At 37.5% G+C, this 24,857-nt stretch overlaps 1 protein-coding gene and 1 pseudogene across 1 annotated transcript in view; both read left to right on the plus strand.

The window, feature by feature from the left end:
- The window catches only part of PIK3R1 (phosphoinositide-3-kinase regulatory subunit 1), a 562,712-nt gene that overhangs the window by 19,746 nt on the left and 518,109 nt on the right, over positions 1–24,857 (plus strand). The gene's annotated exons all lie outside the window — the stretch shown is intronic.
- Positions 23–17,693, plus strand: LOC136791949 (B-cell CLL/lymphoma 9 protein pseudogene; annotated as a pseudogene).

Here is a 24,857-nt window from a genome sequence, read left to right on the forward strand (position 1 = left end):
GATGTCTCCTCTCTAGTACAACTCACCTCCAGAGCCTATCCTTCCCCAAGCCTGCTCTCCATTGTGGTGTCTTAAATGTTCAAGTTTGCAATGTCCAGTTCTACCTGACTATTCCATCATACCATCAAGATGGCAGTCGACTCAGATGACAAGCTCCCCTCCAGCTCCTTCACTCAACTTCTCATCAATGAATAACCTGCCAGGAATGGGCATTAATACATAAAAATCCTCGAATTTCAGGTTCTGATGCCAACACAACCCCATGGGAATGACCCAGCCACTCCTCACTATAACCAGATGCCCTCCTTGGTTACCATGGGAACCACCATGCTTCCTCATGGTGTTTCAGTGGGGTCTGATTTGATGTCACACAATCCTATGATGGGTCTTGGGTCCCAGGAGCCTGAGATAGCATCTCAAGGACAGATGGGTTTTCACAGGAGTTCCCTCCAAAATGAGTCTCTTCCACAGCGGGTATCATTTTCTTACCATGGCCCCAATGGGAGGCAGAGCAACTTCCTGGAGACATGGGTGTCCCAGGAGAAGGCACATTTGGCCATTCTAACACCCGACTTAGAATTCAGCACTTTAAAAGCCTGGGGGCCCAAGGGGTCCTGACTCCATCACTGTGCTGGGGAGTAGCCTGTCTTCAGTCTTTTCGGACCCAGATCTGCAGGAAGTCATACCTGAGTTGGACGTGTCCTCTACACTCCACCTGAGAAGCCCAGCCAGACTCTGAAATGGTTCCATGAGGGGAAGTCCCAGGCCATAAACAGCCCTGGGGTCCTAGACCTGGGTTTTTGTGCAGGGGATGATGGGCAAACCAGCCCCCAGAATATACAAGCTTTGTCTGGCTTGGGAGGTCCAGGGTTTGTGGAAACTCCGGGCATCCTTCCGGGTACAGGTGTAACCATGCCGAGCCTCAACCCAATACGATCACTGGCCTCTCTCAGGCAAGAGCAAAATATTAATGAAACACACACACACACACACACACACACAATTAATTTTAAAAAAACCAACTGTTACTAAGTTCAGTGTAGGATAGGAATAATAAGGAAATCTATTTTTTTTAAATAATGAAACTTAGGACATTGCTTTTCAGTTTAAGTGCGCCTCAGCACTGTCTGTCTCTCTCGATATACACATCCACCTCCTTCACCCTTCACCATCTCCTTCATTAAGTGTGCTTCTTTCCCTCATGCCCGCCCCCAGCCTGCTCACGCCCTGCCTGCCTCCCCTCTTTTCCCTTGGGCGCTGCGTACTCAGCATTATTTTGGGGAGATAGATCTAGTAAAGCCTCAGCATTCCTGCTGAGCATCCTCCTGGTTTTGGGAGGGAGAGTGAGGTCTGTCCCTGGAATGCTCTGTGGCTTTTTCCTCCCGGGTGACTTTTTCTTTGCCAATATGCCCTCTTTTGCCTCCACTCTTGTTTTCTGCGGAATTTCCAGGTGAATTTTATTAATGTGGGATGGAACAGATGCTAACAGTTATCTAGGATTTTGTTTTTGTTTTTTTGAAATTTTGTGGTTACTTCCCTTTCTTCCTGCTCCCACACACAAAGCGTTCTACAGAACTTCCATTAAATTCGGTACAAAACCACTTGCTGGGGCTGTGATGTCAGAAAAATTAAATATATTGCTTCATATAAAATTAAAAAAGAATATTTCAAGGCTCAATCCAAAAATGACTTCCATGAGACTCTTCCTGATCTCCAGGGGAGACCAAATGTCATTTTCCTTGGAACTTGCTACTAACATCTAACAGTTTCTTCCATCCTTCTCTTGTAACATACTTTTTTATGTTTTATCTTTCCTATAAATTGAAACTATGTGAGAGTTGGTTCTGACCCTGATTCAACTTTGGATGCTCCACAGTGTTTTGCATGTAGATGTTCACTGAATGTTAGGCAGATGCATACATTTTTTCCTCTAACCACTGCAAATTATCCCTAACATGGGAAATGATGGAGGGAACAATTAAAACAAGCTTCACAAGTTGAAACATGACACTCAATTTGTGAAATGAGGAGAAAAAAAGAGGAGTCAGAGGAGGATATAACCTGAGCTATAAATAGCTTTAAAGAAACTAAGCAACATGTGACAGGGATTTGTATGGGCTTACAAGGTGCTGCGGGTAAAATGCTGGAGTTTATAAGAAGGAAGGGGAAGTTTATAAAGTTTGCTTCTTAGCAGGGCAGTCAGGCAGTATCAGGGCTTACTATGTGTCTTTGTGCAGGCTGCTATAACAAAATGCTGTAATAGACTGGGGGGCTTAAACAACAGACGTTTATTTCTCACAGTTCTGGAGGCTGAAGTCCAAATTCAAGGCTCCAGCAGATTTGTTGTCTGGTTGGAGCCCGCTTCCTGGTTCATAGATGGCTGTCTTTTTGCTGTGTCCTCACATGGTAGAAGGGACAACAGAGCTCTCTGGATCTCTTTTATAAAGGCACTAGTCCCATTCATGAAGGCTCTACCCTCATGAAATCACCTCCCGAAGTCTCCATCTCCTAATACCATCACATTGGGGGTTAGGTTTTCTAACATGTGAATTCTGGGGGGACAAACATTCAGTCTCTAACATTATGGTTCTGCATAGGCTCAGAAAGCACCCCACACATCATATCAAGTGAAAAGTGATGCTGATGACAGCCCTACACTGCCAGTGATGTCTCTTGAAGCCTTGGAAACTGGGGATTTTAATAAAAATCTTCTGCACAGTGTCCCTCAGGAAAACTTGGAGGTTAAAATTTTATCAGATCCAGTGCCATTAGAAAATGACTCTTTTGTAGCCTCCCCAAATTAGTTTCATATTCAAAGCAGCTTATTTCAACCATTCCCTGCTTAGTTAAATGAAGGCTTAGAAATACAGAGTGCACATGGAGAAGAGAGAAAGGTCTCTGTGTCTACTTCAGAAAATATTCGGGGTACATGCCTACATCTTAACATTTTGCAGCCATCCTCTTTCTTGAATTGCTATCTTGACCCTCTATTTTTACTTACATTCAAGAATGACTCTTCGGAAGACTTCATTTTAAAAATGTTTTCTATGTACCTTGCTTAGGTATCATGATGAAAGTACTCTGGAAGTAGTCATATACAAATGGGGGCAATAAATATGTGCTTTTAAGAAATGTCATGTCCAAGATTCTTAGCTTCTAAATGCAATGACAGTGAGGAACCCTCATGGCCTTGCTGCCACAGGCTCCAAACACCAGCTCCGGCCCGTCCACCAGGAATTATGTCACTCTCCTGAGGTTAATGCTCTCTGTTTACTCACAGGTGTGCCCGCTTTAAATAAATCCAACTTATAAAAATTTAGACTTGCCAAGTAGAAAAGCTGGCAAAGTGATTGCTAAAGAAAAGGATCCTTTACTGTGTCCACACTTTAAATAAGAAGCTGCTTTAGTACATTTTAAAGTTTGAAAACATTTCTCAGGAACTCTGGATTTGCTGGAAATGCTGCACACCTGTGTTCTCTTCATTATTCTCGCACAGGCTTGGACACTTTCTGAAGCCAGCCAGAAGTAGGATAAACAGCTAATTGTCTGTGTCATGTGCTGTGTGGCTTGTGAATCCAGAATAAGGGGCCAAAGAAGAAAATGATTGTTCCAGCACTGATTTGCTGTGAATCAATTTCCAACCTCAGAAAATTCATTTTATTTTACTCACAGGGAAAACATATTAAACTGCCTGCTCCATGTCAAGTTGCTTGGATTTCTGTGAAGAAAAAAATAAGATTGGGATTGGCAGAACAGCGTGTTACATGGGGAAAATCAGATCATCAGAGAATATTGGAGCTGTAATGGTCCTTAGCACCCTCTTAATCAGGCAAAATCCTTCATATTGTAGACGCAAAAAGTAGAATGGGCATCTTTGTTCTGTCTTCCAAGCATTTCTGTTTCTCTTCCCAAGCTAACCTTAAAAGATGGATCCACTTCCAATGAACAGGTCCGAAAAAGGATTGGCATTGTTGGCTTCAGAGGTGGAGACCTGAAGTGGCTCCTCTGAAGGTTCTTGGCTTAGGTCACACTCGGTACATGCAATTTTTTATGTATAGTGGGTACTGGGGAAAGGCAGCTTTTCATGTGAATTTATTATTGGCATCAAACAAGGCAGGTTTTGGATTTTGTTTTGGTTTGTTTTGGCCTATGGTAGGGTAGAACAGAGAATGGAATTACATAATCAGGCATTCCCAGGCAAACAAATTTAAATGTAGCTTTGAGTTTGAATTAGTCTGCTTGATGTCTAAACCCCACAGTTCTTCCTTCTATCTGTAGTCCAACCTAAAACATAAAAGATAAAGCATTCCCTGGGTTGAGATCTAACCCTGTACTCTGTCTTATACTCTGATCTATAAGGATGTAGAATTTGCTGCAATGGCATGTTATAGAGACATGTTCTATCTTGAAAATAAGTAAGATATTTCTGTTAAAAATAGATATGAGATTAGTGGTGCATAAATCTCATTAAGTTTGGAATCTGAGTTGACTTTATATAAGGGTTCCAGGAATTCTGGGGCTTAGTGACAGATTACACACGTATTTGGAGATTAAAGAGCTCATCAAATCCAGGAAAAAAATGCATGTCCTTTAAGGATGTCCCCCCAAATATATATGTTTGTGTGTATACACACACACACACACACACACACACACACACACACGTGCACGCGTGCACACACTTAGGGAAGAATTAATAATCAAAGCTTCAAGTTTTCAGAGGCTTATTTCTTTTCTACTTCCGTGGGAGAAGAGAACTCTATTCTAAACCATGCCCACCAGAGCAAGCAAGCCAAGTAGGACGCACAGGGTTTTCTCAATGGCCATATTAAGAACTGAGCTCCCTTGCAGGTATAAAAAGAGACAGCCTGGCTTGAGTTCAAATCCTGTCTCTCTCAACTTAGTTGCTATGTGGCCTATTCAAATTATTCTACCTCACAGAGCCTCTATTCCTTCAACCTGAAGGCAGAGGGGGAAACAGTGTGAGGATAGATTTCCTATCACAAAATAAAAATTTAAAACCATGTTTGACTAAAAAATAATATTCAAGAAAACCTGAAAGTAGAAATCTATGTTTACATTGACTGTATGAAAGGCTTTTACAGTTCCTGTCTCCTCTGTACCTCTAAGGGACCACTGCTTCAGTATCCATTTATTCTTTCCTGGTTCAGTAGTTGTTTATGAGCCTAACACAGGGAGAGGCAGTGGCCCTTCAAAGAGAGAGCCCTAGACTTGTAGAGAAAATAACTGGGCTTGAGATCTGACTTATCCATTATCTCTGACCTTGGAAAAATCATTACATTTCTCTGACTTATGGTTTCTCATCTGTAAGATGGTGTTTTAGACCAAATGTTGGTGTCTTCCCAAAATTCGTATGTTGAAGCTCTAACCCCAATATGATGGTATTTGGAGGTGGGGATTTGGTAGGTAAGTTTAGATGAGTTGGTAAGGGTGGAACCCTCATGAATGGGATTAGTGCCCTTTTAAGAAGAAGAGACTAGAGCGCGCTCGCTCGCGCTCTCTCTCTCTCTCTCTCTCTCTCTCCCTCCCTCCCTCCCTCCCTATCCCCGCCCCGCCCCACCGTGTAAGAACTCAGTGAGAAGGTGGCTGTCTGCAAGCCAGGAAAAGGGGTCTAAGAAGAAACCAAATCAGCTGTCATCTTATTCTTGGACTTCCCAGCCTCCAGAACTGTGAGATATAAATGTATATTTTTTAAGCCACCCAGTCTGTGGTATTTTGTTATAGCAGGCCAAGCTGACTAAAACAGATGGGGATAAAAATACCAACCTATATTATAGAGTCCTTAGATCACAAGTGAGACATATATAAAATCTCTGCAAATTTTCGATCACTAAACAAATTATGAATACTGTGTTAGGAACTAGAGACATGTAAAAATGAGCCAGGTACAGACCTTGACCTCAAAAAGTTCAGTTTCCTAGGTGAGGTAAGACTTGTGTATAACTAACTATGATACAAAAGAGAAAGGGCCATATTCATTCATTCATTTGTTTAACAGACGTGTATTCAGCATCTACTATGTGCCAAGTGCTAGATTTGGGGCAGCAATAAACAAACAAACAAAAAAATTCCCTGTTCTTACAGAGCTTCTATGTGAGTCATGGAAGCAGTCAATAAACAAATACATAAATATTAAATAATATATTCAGTGGTAGGAAGTGCTTTGAAGAAAAATAAAGTAAGGCAATGGAAAAATCGTGGTGAGGGGGACTTGGCTATTTTGTACAATGTGATGAGAAAAGACCTAGTCAAGTCATGTGACTGGAGGGTCAGTCTGATAAGGGACATTTGAACAGACACTTCCATGAAGTGAGCAGATGAGCTGAACAGGTTTCTTGGAGGATAATGTTGCAGGCAGTGAAAACAGCAAGTACAAATGTCCAGAGGCAGGAATGTTAGTCATAAAAAATATTCTTCTAACAGGCTCTGGGAATTCAGAGTTGATGAGATTATTTCTAGCTAAGAGAGTTGATAATGATATAAGACCCTCAAGATCAGTTCAGGGAAAATAGAGGTCCTGCTGAAGAAGAGGCTTGTATAAAAGCACCACATATTTACATAGTCTTTTATATTTTTCACTCATCTTTTGCTTAGATCATAACTCATAAATTTCTATCCACAGGTACATATTTATAGTTATTATCCAACCCACAAAGATAGTCGTAAATGATCACATTTCAGTTTTCTATAAACATAATAAGTGGACATTGTTATTAGTCACCCCTTTTCCATTTCAGATTATTATTATCATCACTTCAGATATAGGATAGTTTAGAACCCGTACTTTGGAGTTAGGCAGATAGAAATTCACATCCCAGTTCAATTGGTTCTAGATTTCTGACCTTGAGGATACTGCTTAGGGTTTTGAAACCATAGTTTCTTCATTTGTAAAATGGAAATGATGATATCCTGAGGAGTTTGTTGTGAGAATGAGAATGTTGTGAGATTTTACATACACATACACACACACACAGGATTTAGCACAATACCTGACATAAAGTAAATAATTCACAAATAATTGTTTAAAAATAAAATATTGGGAGATGCCCTCTTTTTACCTATTGTCCTTCATGGAGGTGGTATTGAAAAATTGCTCACTGATGCTATTATTTCCCACCCTTTCTTTATTGAAATATTCACAAACATCAAGCTATAAAGCAAGAAACTTAGAATCTAAAAGTCATACGATACAAATGATTTCAAGATGAATGCAAGAGAAAGTATGAATGGAAGTAACAAGAACAAGTATTTACAAGTCTTTACTGCATAAGAAGGCTTTCAAAGACATTAGTCTATTTACTCTCTGATAATAAACCTGTAGTCTGAATATTATTTATCTTCCCCATTTTACAGTTAAAAAAATATGACTCAGATAGATTGAGTGATTTTGGCTAAAATCATACAGCTTGTAAGTGGCGAGACTGGAACTTATATTCAGGTCTTCTGATTCCAAGTCCCTGGAGGTAGTTATTGGGGCAACTGGTGCCCAAGAAATCCTTGCAAGACTGGAAAAACTTCCAAGTGATTAACTGAGTTGGTTGCATTATGGACCTCCCTCCTACTTGTGGATTTTGATTTCTCACTGAGGATTATTAAAGAAAGTTACCTAAGCCTCTTCACAAAGCTCCAGAAATTTCTGGTTACAGACAGCTGATGAAGTACATGTTTCTTTCTGAATGGATTTCAGAGGATCTATATTTTAAACAGCCTCGCTGGAAAGCAAGGTCCCTGTGTTGTTTAGGCTCGTTTGATCACTTGTCTGAGTTCTGCAAGGACAGGGACCATGTCTTACCCATCTTTGCATACCAAGGCCTAGTAAAGAGCCTGGCACCCAGGAAGCTCCCAGGCAGAGCTTGGGGGCCAGGCTGACAGGCCCTGTGATGGTTGATATCAGTTAGCATCACCAGTTTAACTCTGATTTTGGCTGCAGTGAATACACTAGACACCAGCTGTCATGAGAAAACATATCACATGGTAAGTTTTCAGCTTTTAGTTCTTAATCCAAGCCCCTGGCCTGGACGATGAGACAATAGAGCCCTCCAGCCTCTAAACTTCCCACCATTTCTCCTCTCTTTCTGGTTCCTTTTCAGAAAGGTCTTCTCTTATAGGAGCCTGAGCCTGAGCCAGAGCTACAGATCTTGTTTGCCTCAATAGAGAAAATAATTTTAAAACAAGGATGTTAAATCTGCCTTCAGCTTTGGGTCTTGAATATCAGTGTTGACTTAAGCCTTCCCCATGGGGAAGAGTGGCATTGGTCAGCAAAACTGGTGAGCAGGTGGCATTAGCACCAGCATGGAAGGGAGCTGCAATGAGTTGAAATCTCTGCACTGTCATGTTACAAGGGCTGAATGTATTGACCAGCTTAGGTATTGATCACTTTACACACATTATTTAGTCCTCGATGGAGGATTGCTATTAGTATTCTCATTTTCCAGAGGAGAAAGTTGGAGAATAGAGGTGAAGTGACTTGCCCCAGGTCACAGAGAGTAAGTGGCAGGTCTGGGATAAAACAAAGCAATTGGACTTCACAGCCTGTGCTCTTAACTATGTGACCCTGGGCAAGGGAATGACCCTCTCAGTGCCTCCATTTCCTCATTGGTAAAATGAATAGAGGAACAACTACTTCCTTAGATCGTTCGGAAAAGTCATTGAGATCATACATCCAAAGCCCTTGATACTTAGTAGGCACTTACAATATGTTCCCTCTCTTCCCTCAAATAACCTGAGATTGAAGAGTGTCACCTCTTGAGCAATCCTTTAGAAACTTAAAGCTAAAATTAATCCAGGCCACGCCAGAGCCAATGACAATAAAGCTGATTTGTCCAGACTTATTATTTTGTTTCAATAGGAGACCTGCCTCCACTTTCTTGGGCAGGTCCACAGAGCCAGCCCAGACTGAAAACTCACGTGGCCATTGCAAATGCAGTGTTGAAACATGACAGACACTTCAGGAACCAGGAGATTCCTTCTGGAAACGCCTTGCTTCTTAGCCAAAGCAGACATGGTTAAACAGTACAGCAGTGCAGCTGTGGCCTTCAGGGTGCACAGTGGGGCTTCACGCTCCTGGGACGAATGGAAACACAGGGACACGCTTGCCAGCTGGCACTGTCCCTCGAGGGACAAGATATGCGTGGCCTCGCCTTCCAAGTTGAGAGCAATTGCTGGCAGGACACCGTGAGCATGTCAAGTTAAGGGAATATTTTTTTTAAAGTCCCATCACTGTTTTTCTTTCTTTAAATGGTAGCCACCAAAAAGTTATGCAAACACTTCAGCTGTGGAATATTTAATCTGACATTTGGCATAGCTCCCTTGTTGATCCAAGACATGAAGTATGCAGTATATGCCTTGCAGTTGTTTCATTGTTCACTTTAAAAAAAAGATAAACCAGACACAACAATTTAGTTTTCTATCCCCTCAATTTTAACTGGGTCACTACCAGGATCCATCCTTGATTCCCAAGTAATAGGATGACAATTATGAACCATAGTCCGTAAGATGAATAGCTCATTTAATCAAGTTGGTGGATTTAGTCTTTTCTTTTTTTGGCCCTGCTGAAAGCTTTAGGAGTCCCTGTGGTTATGGTTTTTTCTGGGGTTTGGCAGGTCTTTTATTTGGGTCTGGTGTTTCGGGGTTTCACGTGCTGTTGTAGAAACATTGCCAGAACTGTCCTCCCATCATCCTTGTCATTGGGTTTTAAGCGAGAAAAGAAGCACCTTGCTTCAGTCTTCTGCCCATTCACATGGGACATGTGTCCCGGCTGCACGTGGGCACCCATTAGTGGACGTTATTCACCCTGTTCCTTCTACTTTAACTATCTCACTGACAGTTGTGTTTTCCTAAAAGAGGAATTTCCTCTGGTTCTCTTTGAATATCAGTCACATGGTTTTAGATCCCTGACGGGTAAGAAGAACATTGCCACTCCTCAGAAAACACATAGATACTAAAAATCCTAGTTAGTGAGCGGTTCACATTTCGTACCATGTGGAGGGAAGGATGCAGGACTGGCCAACATTCCAAAGGAAAGGAGAACCTTTCCAAATGTTCCTCCGCTGATGAGTTAGAACAGTTGCTTAATGTAAACAAGCATAATTCCTCAAGTTCCATCCTTCCTGCAGGTGGGCCAATAGGCTAAAAAGCACTAGAAAACGTAGTGAAGTGCAGTCTATTTCTTCATTCTCCTCCACTTCCATGCTCACCGTTATAACAATGCTGATTTAAACCTCAGGTCACTGTCACTGGGCTCCAGGCAATGGCATAATTCTGCTTCAGAGAAATACTGAAACAGTGCTCATCCTATACAAAGCGATGGGTGGAGAAGGGAGAGAATCAGATGGCCATGCTTAAAAAGGAAACTGGAGACTGACGAATCCGGATGTTTCCTTAGTTCTGATTCGAGTTTCTGGGTCCCATTCCCAATAAAACTATATCTTTGTTTCTAATGGACAATTCAAAGGACACAAACCTGAGTGTTAAAAGCCGTGTCTCAGTTTTATGGTTTGAGGCATTCAATTAGGTGAGAAAGAATCTTCCCTACCTCAGAAAACTTTAGCCAACACATGAAATGTGCTTGAGAGCAGAGAGATGCTAAAAAAAAAAAAAAAAAGGGCCTTTTTAGCAGGTAGGTGTTCTGATTATTGATTTGTTTAAAAAATACCTACATATCAATACTTTGAATGGCAGTTTTTCAAAAATAGTGGGATAATAGGCAATTTTAACTTTCTCTTTAGATTTCTCTCTCCCTCCCTCCCTTCCTCCCTCCCTCCCTCCGTCCCTCTCTCAGTTTTTGACATTGAATATTTGTTTGTTATATAAATGGAAAATGGCAATTAAGGATGCACTCTTTCTCCAAGGATCTAGTAGTGTACTTTTGCTGGGAGTATGCTCGTGAGCCCTGAAATTAGGTCATTCTGTATATTCTCACTGTAATGAGATGCTCCAGGTCAGGAAACTTCTGTAGAAAGTTTCTAGCAGCGCTTCTGTCAGAGGGCAAGATTCTAAAGCTCTTTGTTCACTTTTTTCAAGCTTTATCCTCATAAGAAGGAATTAATATCGTGTTCTTACAATGGATCAATTATAGCTAAAACTAAAGTAGAGATAAACTAAATTCCATAAGCCAAGAATATTTCATAGAAATTTCTTCTCAAAGTTTTCTCCAAGTATTTTCAGTTGTGAGGTTTCTTCAAGAAAGATGACAGGGCATTTCTCAGTAAATAATTGGCAAGCAGTGTAGGGCACTGCAAGTTCCCTCAGGTTTCTGAAAATGGAACTTACTGTGGCTATTGAGTAACTCTTTAGGGTTTAGGATGGCAGAGCAGTGACATCTTACATGCTGACCCTCACTGACAGGGACAGTTTCTGGAATGCTCTGTTGAGAGGGGGAGTGGGAGGAACGGGCTCAGTGCCGATGCTCAGACATGATGAGTGATATCTGCCATGTGTCTGAGGCAGCAGTACTGGCGTCACAATTGGTTTTAAATTGTCAAGCCTATTCTCGTATTTGACTAAATGAGTTTCTAGTGATTTGCATAGTGATCAAAGTGTTTTCCCACAATATTTAGTTGGACAATATCTAAGCATATCCTAGGGGCTACTGAAACTATTTCTATCTCCCTGCCTGCTTGACTGCTTTTGTTCGTGCTCAGGACTTCAGCAGACCCCTCATTTGTAATTGCACACCTGAGACTCTTTGTTTTTCAGAGTCTGAGAACAGGAAGGAAGCTTGGGGACCTCTAATGTTACCCCCTTTTTTACAGATTGAAAAGCAGATGCTTGGAGAAGTAAAGTGACTCACCCAAGGTCACACAGCTGGTTTAGGGCAAGGGCAGTACTAGACCCATATCACCTGATTCCTAATCCAGTCTTGATTTACTACACCATAGATTCTTTTATCAGACCATATTCACAAACTCTTATAAGAGATTTAATAATTCAAAGATATGATACCCTTGCAGAAGGACATAATGTAGAGCAGCCCCACTGCTTCTGTATTCTTTTTTTTATGATGTTGAGCACTGAGAGCCCTCAATTCATATCTGATCTTAAAAGAAAGTGAAAGGGGTGGAAACAAGAGGTTTATAGATCACAAATGCTATTTTTAGTAACTTACTTTACATGTGCATTTCCCCTAGCCCCATACCACTCTACCATGCAAAGGAATTTTTAAAACAAAGTGATTGTATGAAAGCACTGTTAAAGTATCTCTCATCATCTTTTGCGATTGGATTTCAGAAGCTTTCTTATTCATATATAGATCACAGTGTATTCGATTTATGCAGTGGAAACCTTCAAGAAATGAACTAAAACTGAATTCTTATGGAAAAAACACTTTACTTCCTGCCATATTGCTGCAACAGAAATTTTATTGGCAAAGTAAGTCGCAATATTATTCCCAGCAGAAGAATTCTGCATATGTGAAAAAGAGTATAATTGCCTCATTAAAAATCAAAGAGGGAAAGAAAAAAGTGAGCAAATTGGGAAGTATGTTGCCATAACCACAGTTAAGCTCCATATGTATTAAACCTAATTTATGAAAAGCCACACTTATTAAACAGATAAAGAAAGTGGTGAATTGTCCCAAGATATTATACTCTATAAGGCTTAGGTCCATACAGGATTCATTAAGAAAAACAGAAAAGATATACAACATCTAATACTGAAAATACAAGGGTTTAGTAGAAGATGGAAGTGAAAGCAATTTTAACAGTCCTTCCCTTCTAATCATCAAAACCGACTCAAAGACTACGAAGAGGGAAATATAAAAAATTATACTAGCACTTAATCTTTGTAATCGTGTCAATCTGGTACTCTAAAATTCCTGACATTTCTAACAGAAAAAAATGACCTTTGAAACATAGCAGAAAATGATTCAGTGAGCTACCACACAACTGAGAGAATGATGGGGGAGTATGAATTGCGACAAATAAGAATAGATCTTTCTGGAACATTCTTCTAAGTATCCCTTAGTTTGAAAGGACAAAGACTGAAAGAGTTGGTAGAAACCACTGAAGCTGGAAACCATCTGTGTACTGTGTTTAGAAGTCATAGATCCCTTGAGGAAAGCAAGGGATGTTTTCCCTGGGGATTCTTTGACTCAGAAGTTTATTAGCAATGGTAATCGGGAGAAGTAGTGTCTAGAATATGGATCATTGAAGAGATGGAACTCACCTCACTTGGAGCTATTTCTGCTGTACATATAAAGTGGATGGTAGTATGTGAAGGGAAGAAACTGGTGATGAAGAAAAAAATATATGCCCTTTCACCAAACAAAAAGGACATACTAGTGGGAATTTCTTGATGTTGAATTTGAACCAGTATGGCTGGTAACTAGAGCCTACTCAATAAAGCAGAATATTCTCCCAACTCAGTGGACCTGGAACTTGATGAACTAGTTTCAAACATATGTAGGAAAAGCTTATAATTAAACATTTTTTTAATCGTAAGCATTCATAATCCCAACTATCTGCTCAACAAAAGACTTATGAATGACTGAAATGGCTGAACAGATGACATTAGTTTGTCCAGTCAGGCATTCAGCCTAGATTCAAAGGAGAGACAGGAAATTCACCCAAGTACAATGAGAGGAAATACAAGACTCCATCTATACTATTTATTGTTTGTTTATTTAAAAATGACAGTTATAGATAGCCTTGTCTCTTTAACTCAAGCAAAGGGATAAACGAGACTTCTGAAAAAAATCTGTAATAAAAAAGGAGAATAAATACTACATTCCAAGAAAGAACATCGTTTTAGAAAATATCCTGGGAAACTGAAAAAAAGTAGATAATAAATATTTTCATTTTAAAGGAAATATAGAAAAAAGAGAAAAACATGAACTATGAAATAAAGAGAAGAGATGAAATAAGAGACTGGAAATTAAAAAGTACCAGCTTTGTTATAAAAACAAATAAGTTATTTCAAATTTTTAATGGTAGTGTAAGTCAGAGACAGAGATATAGATATAGAGAAAAAAATCAAAAATGCAGAAAGACAAATCCGTAGCCTGAAAGATGAATAGGAGGAAATTCTAAAGCATGCAGAGGGGAAGGGCAGAAAGCTGGAAATAATAAAAGAGAAAGTAATAGACATAAAATGCAAAAACAGAGATCCTGCATATGAATAATGAGTGTGAATGAAGTACTTAAAAAAAGTTTAAAATACAAAAGAAAAAACTGTAATTGAATTAAAAGAAACTGTGCAGAGTAAAAATAATTACTCCACTAGGTGAAATTATTGGAATGCTGTCAATAATTTCTTATGACATTTTGAAATCCAAACGCAAATAGTTCTAAAAGGATTGAAACAGAAGTCACAGATCACCTAAAATGGGAGAAAAAGTCATGCAGGCTTCAGACTTCTGTACATGTTCTTGCAAAGGCAGCAGAAGTAGCCCAAGACTGGAAACTATTCAAATGCCTATTAACAGGAGAATGTATAAATAAGTTTTATATTCACACAACAAAATAGTATATAGCAGTAAGACTGAACTATTTACTATATGCAAAAATATAATCTCACAAAAATAATATTGAATGAAAGAAGCTAAAAATGAAAGAGTAAATGCTACAAAAACTCATTTACATAAAAGTACAAAATAAGGTAAAACAAATCTATGCTGCTAAAAGTCAAGTAATGGTTACCCAGGGAAGGGGTTGGGGGAGGCTGTGATTCCAGGATGAGCGGATTAGGGAGGACTGCTGTGAGTACTGATAATATTCTGTTTCTTGATCTGCATGCATTTTATACAGTGTGTTTAATATTGTATGAAAATTAATCCAATTTTCTGGATTAATTTTAAATTAATTTAATATTGTATGAAAACTAATCCAATTAATCCAATTAATGTATGAAAATTAATCCAATTGTACACATGTTATATGTATACTCAAATAAAAAGATTTTTAAATGTTGAAGTAAATTTAGAGCAGTTATTGAAGATGAAGAGGATTCAGTGTATAGATGCTATGGATAGATGCCTTGTATAGGAGGGGGCTAGGAATACTGAATAACATTGGACTTTGCTAGAAAAATATTTAGATAAATACTTATAATAAAAATTTAATGGTCATAACTAAATACATAATACACTCTGCAGCTTCCAAGTCAGAGGAAGGAAAAACATAGAGAATAAAGTAAATTTCATCAAGTTAATAGAAGGTAGGACAGCTGTAAAAAATGAAAGAAAATACATAGTAAACAGAAACTCATTTTTAAAAAGGTGATAGAAGTTACTCTAAATATGTCAGTCTTCATAACAAAATATAAATGAATTTAACTCACTTTCTAAAAGACAGATAATATAAAATAAGATTAAAATATCCATGCTCAGATCTTAGTTTCAAAATACCATTTCCAATAAAAGTAACCAGGGCTACTTGAAGAAGTGGTTGATTTCAGAATTAGGAAATGATAATTAAATATCTATAAGTTTGTGATGGTATAAATAAATAATTGAATGAATAAGGATGAAGAAAGGACTACTCTTCCTTACCAAAGAAGTCCAATTAATAAATGTAGAATAAATGAGGAAAACAGAAAATCACCAAGAATACTATAGTAGTTGTTACAGGTACGATCCACCAATGATTGCTAAAATTAGTGAGTAAAAGTTTAAGAGTAACAGGACATTGTATAACCTCAAACTATCAGCTGCCTCAAGATACAGTGGAGAAACCTGGCAGATAATACCTTAACCAAATGAGAACAGTTAACATCATCAATAGTAAGACTTAACTGACATCATTTAAACCCTGATAGGATACCCTGTGAAGGGCAAATTTCTTGGGTGTTCTTCCCAATATGTTGGGTTGCCCAAAAAGGTCACTCAGGTTTTTCCGTAACATCTTATGAAAAACCTGAACAACCTTTTTGGCCAACCCAATACACAACCTTAATCCATTCTGAGAAAATGTCAGACAAAGCCAAACTGAAGGCTATTCTACAAGATACCTGACCAGTACTCTGCAAAAGTGTCAAGTTCATATAAGACAAGGAGAAACCAAGGAACTATCACAAACTGGAAGAAACATGACAATTATGTACAATGATCAGGATCTGAATTGGATCCTGGCACAGGATTAGTGAAAAAACTGGTGAAATCTGAATGAAGTCTATAGTTTAGTTAATAGTATTACAGCAATGTTAATTTCCTGGTTTTTGTAATGTTACTAGGATGTTAACCATCCTATGGTTACATAGGATGTTAACACTAGAGAAAGATGGGAATTCTGTACTATTTTTGCAAATATTCTCTAAGTCTAAAATTATTTCAAAATAAAAAGATTTTTAAAAAATCAGACTATAAGTTGTGGAGACCTCAGTAGCCTTTGAATTGCTCTATTGTAATTGCTTAATCAGATTTTATTCATGTTTTTGCATCTATATTTATAAAATATTCTTCTAGAAAATATGAATTATAAAAATTGACTCAAGAATAAGTAGACAGTCTCAGTAGATCAGTAACTATCCAAGTTTAAAATTATAGCAAAAATAGTTTTCTCACAGAAAACACCCACCTACCCAGACAAGTTTTCAGGCAACTTTTACAAAACATAAAGAAATAGATAACCCATATACTCTAAAAGTTGTTAAGAGCATAAAAAAATAATGGAAAAATGCCCAACTTATTTTGTAAGGGTAGTATAATCTTGCTATCAAAATCAGATGAGACAAATTTAAGAAAAAAAATACCTAGTCCCATTATTCTTATGAAGGTAGATTAAAAATACTAGAAACACTAGTCAGTTGAATCCAGCATGTGCATGTGAGTGTGTGAATGTGTGTGTTCGTGTGCATATGTATTATGCCTAGCTGGTATTTATCCCTGGGATACAATAGGAAATCTGTCAGTATCAGTGTATTCGAAGACTAAGTGAGAAAGCAAAGAAAGAATAAAGAAAAGCTATTCAGAGAAGAAATATGGGTGACAAGTAAATCCATCTGATAAATTAATCTCACTGATAATCAGAGGGAAACAAATTTAAAATACTGTATTTTTTTGCCAATTAAATTTGCCAATTAAATTGGGAAAAATAGGAAAAATTGTACCAAGCAATGATGTTGCACCCATGAGATGAGGGTGTAGATTATCACAATATTCTCAAGGGGGATTTAGCAAAACAGATTACAATTTTAAATAATTGTGGTCTTCATCTCAGAAAGTCCATTTCTAAGAGTATGTTTTAAGTAAATGATTGGACAAGGGTACAAATATCATCTGTAGAAATATTTATTTTTCAAATGGTCTTTTTAGATGAGGAAATATTGGCTTTTATTTCCTGTCAATCCCAACTCTGGATGTGATACCTGAGTTAGGTCATTAAATTGGACTTAAGGTGAGGATCTGACACAGCTCCATGAATCAGGAGACAACTCATAATGACAGAATCTTCTATTTTTGTGCATTTGGGTTAGCATCAGTTATTTGCTTCCAAAATATTAATTGTTGACTATAAATTTTCAACAGATGGGAAACGCTTAGGAGTAACCTGAGCTACTGGCTCTCAAATTTGCGTGTGCATCAGAGTCACGTGGAGGGCTTGTTGAACCACAGATTGCTGAGACCCACCCCCAGAGTTTCTGATTTAGTAGACCTGAGAATTTGCAGTTCTGACAAACTTCCAGGTGTTGCTGATGTTGATAGACCAAGGACGACATTCTGTGAACCACTGCTGTAAGAGAAGCCTGCTAACTCTTTCTGTTTATTCATGGAGTAACTGACTAGAGAGAAAATAGAAAGAGACTGGAGGGCATAAGCTATTCTTACCTCCTCCTCTCTTCTGACATCCTATCTTTATTTTACTTTGAGGGACCTTTACAGCATCAGTTCAACATAAGTGCTCTGAAACCTCACTGTAACACCCTCCTCTTCCTGTATAAAAATAAAGATTAAAAAACAAAACAACTTGGTCATGAGGCAAGTTCTTCCTGCAGCTCAGCTAATAGGATCTAATTACCAAAGTACCAGGATCTTTCTAAAAACCCCAAGAGCACGCTTAATGGTCTCTACTATATTGACACTGGAGTCAATCTAAACAAGGCTCTGTCTCGTATTAGAGTCTTCACAATCTTGGGCTACACTCTTCCAGCAGTCTCTCTACTCATGGCCTTCTTATCAAAAGGAAAAGAGAAAGAATGATAAAAGCTAAAAATAAAAATATAATTTGTCTATTTTACTTCTAACATAACCACCTTGAGAAAAGATGCAGAAAAAGAAGCATTTGGCGCTTTGGCCAAAGTGTCATGGTCTGATCACCTACATCAGTGGGAAAGATTGCGAATCAGGTCTGTCCAGTTGATCCTTTGCCAGAGAACACATCAGCACTTTGAGCTGATGACTGCACTTCATGGTCTAACTTCACATTTTATTAAACTTTAAAATATAATTCAATATGACTGAGGTAATGAGGCTTAATGTGTTGGCTTGGTACACGTTAAAAGACACAGATCACTGGCAGCCACAGTTCCATGTTTAACCCACCATCCCAGCCAGCACTACCTGCCTTTGAAACCTTTTTGTTCTCCTTTAAATTTTGAGATAGTAATTTTGTTTCTTTAGTCACATCATAAATTTCCAACTCTATATTTGCTAGAACAATTTATAATTAGAAAAATAGCCAACTATTCTTCCATAGTCAGTCCTTTGTTCTCTTTTATCTTTGTCAAATATCTTGGTAGTTAAGAACAGAGTCTCAGGCACCCTGTCACCAGAGTTTAAATTCTGGCCTTGCCATTTATACTTGTGTGACCTTGGGCAAGTCCATTATCTTTTGTGTGAGCCTTATTTTCCTCAACTGTAAAATGTTCTCATTGGATTAAATGAATTAAAATATGTAGAATACTTAGAATAACACTTGGAATTTGGTATGTGCTTAGTAAATGTTAGCTCTTATTAAATATTAATTTCTTAGATATTTTGGTAGCAGTCTCTGCGACAATCCTGTTTAGGGGACCAGGCCCCTAAACAAATGCGACTTCATTTCTAAATAAGTGGGAACCTGTAGGCTTTAAATAAGCTGACTGACAAAAGTAAATTATAATATAGGAGCTTAAATTTAGCTTCCAACATTATTTTTTGTTAGAATGTAAAAACGGAAAACCTTTTAGCATTATTTTTAAATTATTCATGGGTGACATGCTCAACAGATGAGCCTGTAGATAGCTGACCTGAATGGTTCCCCTATGGTTGGGCTTGCTGAGACCTGCCTGCCTGTGGAATTGCTGCTCCTTCCTGGACTGGACACAATGGACACAATGGGGCCTTATTTCCTTGGGGCCCTGCATGCTGTCAAAAGAGCTCCACCCACCGCTTCTGCAGGATCAGCAGCCTCATGAGGCTCTGTGGGTGAAGACTCAGCCACGCAGAAAAAAGAACTCTGGGAAAACTGTTTCATTAAACTGATATATCATTATGAATTCATTCAGATAAATATTAACTATTTAGTTGCCAGCCACTGTGTTAGGTTTTTAAGTTCAGTGACAGTAAGATGGATAGTTTTTCAATGATACATGAAAGAAAGTCCCTAATTAAAAAGTTTATTTATTCTCTAGCTTTATTGAGATTATAATTGATGTATAACACTGTGTAAGTTTAAGGTGTACACAGGTTGATTTGATACACTTATATATTGCAAAATGATTACCACCATCACATCACATAATTATCATTTCTTTTTTGTGATGGGAACATTTAAGATCTATTCTCTTAGCAACTTTCAAGTATGTAATATGGTATTATTAACTATAATCATCATGCCATACATTACATCCCCAGAACATATTCTAAAAATAATTTTTAATTTAGAAAAAGAGGTAAGAGCTTTTCATTCTTTATTTTCATACAAAAATCTTTTCTTTCAGCAAATTCATGGCCTGCTAATATACAAATTTTATATTATATCATATATTGTTACATTATATATAAAACTTCTACTGTTATAAAATATCTTCATTCCTTTGCTCAGGAAAAACAGTATCTCATTTGTGATGTACTTTGCATTCCTTGATTACTAGTGAGAGTAAATATTTTATTGTCCCTTTGTAATTCTTCTTTTGTGAATTTTTTTTTTGCCCTTTAATTTTTGTTGGCATCTCTTTTTTGTTTTCTTTTTTCTTTTGGCTGTGTTGTGTCTTTGTTGATGCATGTGGGCTTTCTCTAGTTACGGTGAGCGGGGGCTACTCTTCATTGCGGTGCGCGGGCTTCTTTCTGCAGTGGCTTCTCTTACTGTGGAGCACAGGCTCTAGGTACGCACGCTTCAGTAGTTGTGGCACGTGGGCTCAGTAGTTGTGGCTCGTGGGCTCTAGAGGGCAGGCTCAGTAGTTGTGGCGCATGGGCTTAGTTGTTCCATGGCATGTAGGATCTTCCTGGACCAGGGATCAAACCCATGTCCCCTGCATTGCCAGGTGGATTCTTAACCACTTCACCACCAGGGAAGCCCAACATCTCTTTTTATAAGTAAGCAAAGAACTTCATTGTATGTTACATGTTATAAATATGCCCTTTTTGTTTTCTTTTTGTCTTTCATTTATCCTAATGTCATTTCACATGTACAGGCATACCTTGTTTTATTGGACTTTGCTTTCTCGTGCTTCACAGATACTGCATTTTTTACAAATTGAAGGTTTGTGGCAACCCTGCATTGTCAGGTGATGGTTAGCATTTGTTTTAGCACGAAAGTATTTTTTAATTAAGGTATGTACCATTTAAAGACAGAATGCTATTGCACAGACTACAGCATACTGTAAACATAAATTATATATACACTATGAAACCAAAAAATTCCTGTTACTTTTTCCTGATATCTGCTTTACTGCAGTGGTTTGGAACTGAGCTTGCAATATCTCTGAGGTATGCCTTTATGTACAAACATAATTTTTATGTTGGCCAATCAATTATTTTTCCTTCTTTGGCTTTGCCTTGAATGTGAGGCTTTTAAAAACTTCCCTCTTCCAGTATATACTAGTATATAATAAACAAGTGTTTGTTTGGTTTTTTTTTTTCCTTACTGTACTTTAAGGGGTTTTTTTGACATATGCTTTTAATCTATCTTTAATATATTTTGAGGTATGGTATGATGAAGAGAAAATTATTATTTTTTTAATTAGCCAATCAACCTGATAGTATTTGTTGAATAATATAACATTACATGTTAATATTTTCAAAGATAATTTTGATGAGTTTAATTTTTGTTTCTTTTTTTAATTGTAGTCGATTTACAATGTTGTGTTAGTTTCAAGCATACAGCAAAGTGATTCATTTATACATATTTATGTATATTTTTCCTTTATAGGTTATTACAAAATATTGATTATAGTTCCCTGTGCTATGTAGTAGGTTCTTGTTGGTTATGTACTTTATATATAGTAATGTGTTTATGTTAATCCCAAACAACTCCTAATTTTTTCCTTCCACCCACCTCCTTTCCCCTTTGGTAACAGTAAGTTTCCTACGTCTGTGGGTCTATTTTTGTCTGGTACATAAATTCATTTGTATTAATTTTTTTTTAATGTTCCACATATAAGCAATATCATATGATATTTGCCTTTCTCTGTTTAGTTTAATTCACTTAGTATGATAATCTCTAAGTCCATCCATGTTGCTGTAAATGGCATTATTTCATTCTTTTTTATGACTAATACTCCATTGTATAAATGTACCACATCTTCTTTAACCATTCATCTGTTGATGGACATTTAGGTTGTTTCCATGTCTTGGCTATTGTAAATAGTGCTGCAATGAACATTGGGGTGCATGTATCTTTTCAAATTATAGTTTTCTCCAGATATATCCTAGCAGTAGGATTGCAGGATCATATGGTAACTCTATTTTTAGTTTTTTAAGGAACTTTCATACTGTTCTCTATAGTGGCTGTACCACTTTACATTCCCACCGACAGTGTAAGAGGGTTGCTTTTTCTCCACACCCTCTCCAGCATTTGTTGTTTGTAGATTTTTTTCAGTGATGGCCATTCTGACTGGTGTGAGGTGATACCTCATTGTAGTTTTGATTTGCATTTCTCTAATAATTAGCGATGTTGAGCATCTATTTATGTGCCTTTTGACCATCTGTATGTCTTCTTTGGAGAAATGTCTATTTAGATCTTTTGCCCATTTTTGGATTGGGTTGTTTGTTTTTTTGATATTGAGCCGTATTGGCTGTTTATATATTTGCAGATTAATCCCTTGTTGGTTGCTTCATTTGCAAACATTTTCTCCCATTCTCTGTGTTGTCTTTACATTGATTTATGGTTTCCTTTGCTGTGCAAAAGCTTTTAAGCTTAATTAAGTCCCATTTGTTTATTTTTGTTTTATTTCCATTACTCAAAAGATATTGCTGCGATTTATGTCAAAGAGTGTTCTGCCTTTGTTTTCCTCTAGTTTTATGATATCTGGTCTTACATTTAGGTCTTTAATCCATTTTGAGTTTATTTTTGTATATGGTGTTAGGGAATGTTCAAATTTCATTCTTTTACATGTAGCTGTCCAGTTTTCCCAGCACCACTTATTGAATAGACTGTTTTTCCTCCATTGTATATTTTTCCCTGCTTTGTCATAGATTAATTGACCATAGTTGTGTGGGTTTATTTCTGGGCTTTCTATCCTGTTCCATTGATCTTTATTTCGTTTTTGTGTCAGTACCATACTCTTTTTGATGACTGTAGCTTTGTAATATAGTCTGAAGTCAGGGAGCCTGATTCCTCCAGCTCTGTTTATCTTTCTCAAGATTGCTTTGGCTATTCATGGTCTTTTGTATTTCTATACAAATTTAAAAAATTTTTGTTCTAATACTGTAAAAAATGCCATTGGTAGTTTGATAGGGATTGCATTGAATCTATAGATTGCCTTGGGTAGTATAGTCATTTTGTCAATACTGATTCTTCCAATATAAGAACATGGTATATCTCTCCATCTGTTTGTATCATCTTTGATTTCTTTCATCAGTGTCTTTCTTATAGTTTTTAGAGTACAGTTCTTTTGCCTCCTTAGGTACGTTTATTCCTAGATATTTTATTCTTTTTGATGTGATGGTAAGTGGGATTGTTTCCTTAGTTTCTCTTCCTGATCTGTCATTGTTAGTGTGTAGCAATGTGACCGATTTCTGTGTATTAATTTTGTATTCTGAAACTTTACCAAATTCATTAATGATCTCCAGTAGTTTTCTGGTAGCATCTTTAGGATTTTCTATGTATAGTATCATGTTATCTACAAACAGTGACAGTTTTACTTCTTCTTTTCCATTTTGGATCCCTTTAACTTTTATTTTTTCTTCTCTGATTGCTGTGGCTAGGACTTCCAAAACTATGTTGTATAAAAGTGGTAAGAGTGGACATCCTTGTCCTGTTCCTGATCTTAGAGATAATTCTTTCAGCTTTTTTCACCATTGAGTATGTTAGATGTAGGTTTGTCATATATGGCCTTTATTATGTTGAGGTACGTCCCCTCTATGCCCACTTTCTAGAGAGTTCTTCCCATATATGGATCTTGAATTTTATCAAAAGCTTTTCCTGCATCTGTTGAGATGATCATATGGTTTTTATTCTTCAGTTTGTTAATGTGGTGTATCGCACTGATTGATTTTTTGATATTTGAAAATTCCTTGCATCCCTGGGATAAATCCCACTTGATCATGGTGTATAATCCTTTTAATGTATTTTTGGATTTGGTTTGCTAATTTTTTTTTTTTTTTTTTTTTTTTTGCGGTATGCGGGCCTCTCACTGCTGTGGCCTCTCCCACTGCGGAGCACAGGCTGCGGACGCGCAGGCCCAGCAGCCATGGCTCACGGGCCCAGCCGCTCCGCGGCATGCGGGACCCTCCCAGACCAGGGCACGAACCCGCGTCTCCTGCATTGGCAGGCGGACTCCCAACCACTGCACCACCAGGGAAGCCCTGGTTTGCTAATATTTTGTTGAGGACTTTTGCATCTATGTTCATCAGTGATATTGGCCTGTAATTTTCCTTTTTTGTGGTATCTTTGTCTGGTTTTGGTATCAGGGTGATGATGGTTTCATAGAATGAATTTGGAAGTGTTCCTTCCTCTGCAATTTTTTGTAATAGTTTCAGAAAATAGGTGTTAAATCTTCTCTAAATGTTTGGTAGAATTCACCTATGAAGCTGTCTAGTCCTGGACTTTTGTTTGTTGGGTGTTTTAAAATCACACATTCAATTTCAGTACTTGTAATTAGTCTGTTCATATTTTCTAAAGGCAAGAAATCATCCACACACAAATATGACATCTAAACCAATAATTGTAAGAGGAGGAGAGTTAGGATATTTGAAATGTATTTGAAATTAAGTAATCATCAACTTAAAACAATTACCTGTCTCTATAAACTGCCGTATCAAAATGTCATGGTAACTACAAACCAAATATCTATATAAATATTCACAAAAAAAAGAAAAAAGAATCTAAACGTAACACTAAAGATAGTCATCAAATTACATGAGAAGAGAACAAAAGAAAAAAAAAGGGAAAAAAAGACCTACAAAAACAAATCCAAAACAATTAACAAAATGACAATAAGAACATATATATATTGATAATTATCCTAAATGTAAACAGATTAAATGCTCCAGCCAAAATACAGACTGACTGAATGGATACCAAAACAAGACCTGTATATATGCTGTTTACAAGAGACCCACTTCCTATCTAGAGACACATACAGACTGAAAGTAAGGGGCTGCAACAAGGTATTCCATGCACATGGAAATCAAAAGAAAACTGGAATAGCAATACTCATATCATACAAAATAGATTTTAAAATAAAGACTATTACAAGAGACAAAGAAGGACATTATATAATGATCGAGGGATCAATCCAAGAATAAGATAGAACAATTG

Source organism: Kogia breviceps, chromosome 4 (genome assembly GCF_026419965.1).
Source record: "Kogia breviceps isolate mKogBre1 chromosome 4, mKogBre1 haplotype 1, whole genome shotgun sequence".
In the NCBI taxonomy this organism is placed as follows: Eukaryota; Metazoa; Chordata; class Mammalia; order Artiodactyla; family Physeteridae; genus Kogia; species Kogia breviceps.